The 4715-nt window shown below is 52.3% G+C and overlaps 1 protein-coding gene across 2 annotated transcripts in view; it reads right to left on the bottom strand.

Moving 5' to 3' along the window:
• Positions 1-4715, bottom strand: part of CNTFR (ciliary neurotrophic factor receptor) — a 40956-nt gene extending 36241 nt beyond the window's left edge. For both annotated transcript variants that reach the window (XM_006758557.2, XM_015560559.1), the window contains exon 1: positions 4691-4715. The gene's annotated coding sequence lies outside the window, so the exon portion shown is untranslated. The remainder of the gene's footprint in view (positions 1-4690) is intronic.

Raw genomic sequence — 4715 nt, 5'->3', positions numbered from 1 at the left:
AATTCATTTACACTTCAACTCACCATGGGGGGGGCAGAGAGCAGGGCGCCTTTCCTCCAAGCCCCCCACCCTCATAGGAGGGCTGGAAAGCATGTGTCCCCTTCGGGGACAGGAGCTGTCATAGCCCAATCATTTGAGCCTGAGGGCCAGGTCCTGACTTCCTGGGCTCCCATAGTGTGATAATACATCTCAAGTACCCCACCCGCTGGCCCCATAGTGGGAGGGCATGCATGTAAAGCCTGGCAGAGTCTCCAGGGCAGGTAGAGTGCTAGGGTTGATTGCAACCTAGCCCAACACAACACAACCCCCCATCCCCTAGGGCCATTGTTCTTCTGAGGGGTAGAGTGGAGAACCCTGGGCATTCCCTGGAGACAAGGAAAGGGCTCAACAGGTATTCCAGGAGACCCTGTGTGCTGTAACATAACCGGGACCCTACCCCTCTTGAGCCAGGGCAGAGAAGAGAGGGTAGGTTCCAATCCAGTGTCTTCCTCCAGCTACTTTCTCAGGGGCTACAACCTCCCTTAGAATCAGAAACTCAACACCCTCAGAGGGTCAAAGGAGCCAGAGGCCTGCCCCCTCACCAGGTCATCGTCGTATCCCTCCCATGGGAAGTATGACTGGGATGGAGCAGATGTCTTGGGAGGACATGAGTCTTATTTCCACACACCTGACTCTCTCTACCACAGAAGGGATGTGCATGCACAAAGCACATGGGAGACTCTAAGAGTACATATCATCCCTTCACCAAAAAGCTACTCAGACCTTCCTGCCAAGAGCCTAGTCTCCTTGGGGAAGTAAAGGCAGAAGGTTTCACTGGGTCAGTGTTTCTGTGGTAGGCACTTAGACGGATATGAGCAGAGCAAGGACGATGGGCCAGGTACAGAAGGTCACCAGGTGAAAAGCCCCTGGATGCCTAGCAACCGATAATTGTAGTGGGGGACCCCATCCCCAGGCTTACCTTCCTCCCTAGCGTATCACTGTCATTGAGTTTAGACCCCCTGACCTTTCCTCCTTAGAGATAACATCAGGCTTCAATTGAATTTCAACTCCAGGCTCAGAAAAGCAGAAAAACCAGACAAGGGACACCAAGGGTGACCTCAGGACCAAGCTGCATTGAATAATGACCCCCGCCCTGGCGCTGACCAATCAATCAGTGGAGACCCCCAACCCTGAAAGGAATATTCTACTGAGATCCTCCCGTGGGACCTCCCCTAAGATTTCCGCCCTTAAAAGCTTTTAGGTTGGAGGACCCAGTGCACTCTGCCCCCTGGGAGCATGCCCACACCTTCCCCTTCCCCTTCTTCTTTCCCTCCCCTAAGGCCAGTCACCTTTTATCTTCCTCTCTTTCTAAGCTCCAAGGGCCTGTCCTTTGCCTCTATAACTTGTTTCCTAAACCCATGTCTTCTACAAATTGCTTCTTCTGTACTCACCTCTGTGATTTTTCTAAATAAATTGTTGGAGTCTTGGCTCTGAATTCTTTCCAAGCCAGAACTCAAGTACCGAGGTTGCTGAACCCAGGTCCAGTCTGACCCTACCGTCTAACACCTGGTGCCGTCCAGCTACCATGCCAACATTTTCCCATCATCCTCCCCATTAGCCCACTTCCCAAGTGATGTGACCTCCCTCGCCCACCTTTGGAGGGGACAGATCTTGTAGCAGTCTCAGTTTCTCACCCCAACTGCCCTGATATACACCATAAACCAAAAGGAAGTGTGGCTGTATATGAATGTGAGTTCTAAATTCCACTGGGAGTATGAAAACCACAGTCTTAGTGTGCAGTTGAATGTCTGAGCCTCAGGATAAAAGTGTAACTGGGTGTGATTCTAAGTGTGAACCCAAGGTCCCACGTGAATATGAAAACCTCAACATGGAAGCAATGAGTCTGAATGTGAGCACTAGGGCCCTAGTGTGTATCTGGGTATAAGGGTGAGTTTCATGGAACCACCAGGGATGTCAGTGAGTGAGAACTTTAAGATGGAAGTATAGGTTGGAGTGTGAACTCAGGTCACGGTATGCTCTGACACTAAGCTGCAGGACTGAAGTGCAAGTTCCAGGATTCCCACACAAGTCAGTATAAATAAGCACTAGAGTCCTAGAGTAAGTGTGAGTGAGAGCCCCTAGTCTTAAGGGCATTCTGAATGTGAATGCCAGGGTTCATATGGAAGTCTGAGTGTAAACACTAAGTCCCTATGTGATCCCAGGATGGAAGTGAGAATCTTACATGTAATTGATCGCTAGAGCTCTAGTCTGAATCTGAGTGTGAGCTCTAAGCTGGAAGCATGAGTCTATGACCCTGTGCCCTATGTGAGGCCTCGAGTTCACATGTGAGCCCCAGGTTCCTCATGTGAGTCTGAGTGTGAGCCCCTAGTCCTTTTTTTTTGGTAGTAATTTTTTATTGTTGACAGTATTACAGATGCCCCCCCCACTTGCCCTCCTTCACCCAGCTCCCACCCTACCCAGGCCTTCTGTGTCCATATACATTCTTTGGTTAACCCCTTCCTGTTCCCCTCCCCTCCCCTCTGAAATCTGTCGGTCTGTTCCAGGCATCCATGCCTCTGGACCTATTTTGTTCGTCAGTTCATTTTGTTCCTTAGATTCCACATATAAATGAAATCATGTGATATTTGTCTTTCTCTGACTGGCTTATTTCGCTTAGCATAATCTCCAAGTCGATCCATACAGTCACAAAGCATAAGAGATCCTTCTCTTTTTTTTACAGCCGCATAGTATTCCATTGTGTAAATGTACCACAGCTTTTTTAATCCACTCATCTACTGATGGGCACTTGGACTGTTTCCAGATCTTAGCTACTGTACATAACACTGAGCACCTCATTTTAATGTGACTCTGAGTATGAGCCCTGGGATGTGTGAATGGAGTAAGCGCCAAGGTCTTAGCATGAGTCCAATTGTGAGCCCTAGGACCCCGGTGAGATTCTGAGCATGGCTCTAGGTCTCAGTGTCAGTCTGTAAGCTGGGTTAGGATAAAAATGCGAACCCAAGTGTGAACATAGAGTCCCCATATGAGCCTGACTGTAACCTCCAGGACTGACGGGTACAGCTGGATAGGAACCCCAGAATGTAAGTGTGCCCCCGAGTGTGAGTCCATTGTCCTGGTGTCATTCTGAGTGTGAGTCATGTGCATTTAAGTGTCCCAGTGTGAATCTGAGTATGGATTCCACAATCCCAAGAAGTCTTGAATGTGAACTTTAAATTCCTAGCGTTTGGATAAGGCTAGGGCCCCAGATGGAGTATTAGCCTTGATGGAGTGTGAACCTTAGTTCCATGTCACAAATCCTGACCAGGAGCCCCAAGAACCAGTCCAGAGGATTCCTGTGGGTTTGAACAGTAGCAACAGGGAGGCATAGTTTATTGAAGACAGACAGGCCCCTCCACCCCACCCCAGCCCAGGCTGCCCCTACAGACATAGGACTATACAATTGTTGAAGCCCCATCCTCGCACATGCAATGGGAGCCATCACACCCAGAATTAGACACACAAAAATAGGCTGTTTCAGAGCCCCTGGACACAGAGCAATTACAGATACACAAACACACCCAGCATCTCGGACTCCCGCCACCTCACTGATTACAGCCACACGAACGCCACTCGTGACACAAACACAATTACGGCTAGTATTACAGGCAAAATAACTAATGTTACAGAAACACTCCGAAAGAGGCAGGCAGGCACACACCCAGTGTTTCAGACAAGCTGTCAGCCACACAGACACACACAGACGCTTCTCAAAGAGAGACTAGTCGGAAAGAGAAAGAAAATCCTGAATTTTCAACAAGGCGTGAAATAGTCCTGCCCGCCTGAAGCTACTGAAGGGGGGAGGGGGCCAAGGGAGCGAGCTGCGCGAGAGCTAGACGCAGGAGAGGCTCCGGAGAGGAGAGCTGTCCGTCTGGTGACCTCCCTGCGGCCCAGCCCCCACGCACGAGAGACACACTACTCCGAATAACACAGGGACACCCAGGCCAGCTCCCACAGAGCTGCGCCGGAGGAGACACACACCGGCGGACCCACAAAGAGATGCGAATACACCACACACGGACTCACACGGACACGCAACACTGGAGGACTTACAAAGAGACGCCGGAGGAGACCCACTACGTGGAGAGACAGCCAGGAACACTCACGGGGAAACCACAGAGGGGCTCATGCCGTCACACACACACACACACACACACACACACACACACACACACACACACACACACACGGGTTCACACGGACACACAGACACTGGCGGACGCGTCCGTTCAAACCACTAGACGCTCTGAGGTCCAGATTTCTGCCGGAGAAGGAAGCTACCTCCGGGCGCGCAGGGGTCGCTGCGACCCCCGCTCAGGAATTTTCCCAGACCCCGCGCGCTCTGCGGAGGGGTGAGGGAGACCAGGGGCGCCAGGTCCATCCAGCCGGGCCACCTTCCCCACGCCGATCGTCCGCCCCCACTACCACCACGCCCAACCCCCCTGCTCACCCGGACGTGGGGGGGGCCTCTTCTCCGGCACCCCAGCCCCCGAGTTTTCGGGCAAAGTTTCCTGTGAACTTTCCCGTCTCCCCAACCCGTTGGAGGGCCCACGCGTGTCCCTCCCTCTTCCCGCGCGCACAAGAGCCGCGGGTCTGTCGGTCAGCCCGAGGGTTTGAGGGTTCGGCCGCGCTCGATCCGCCGCGGGATACTCACCGCGCCCTTGGACAGCCCGGACTCG

Source organism: Myotis davidii, unplaced genomic scaffold, assembly GCF_000327345.1.
Source record: "Myotis davidii unplaced genomic scaffold, ASM32734v1 scaffold534, whole genome shotgun sequence".
NCBI classification, from domain to species: domain Eukaryota; kingdom Metazoa; phylum Chordata; class Mammalia; order Chiroptera; family Vespertilionidae; genus Myotis; species Myotis davidii.
This window is presented reverse-complemented; position numbering and strand designations above follow the sequence as displayed.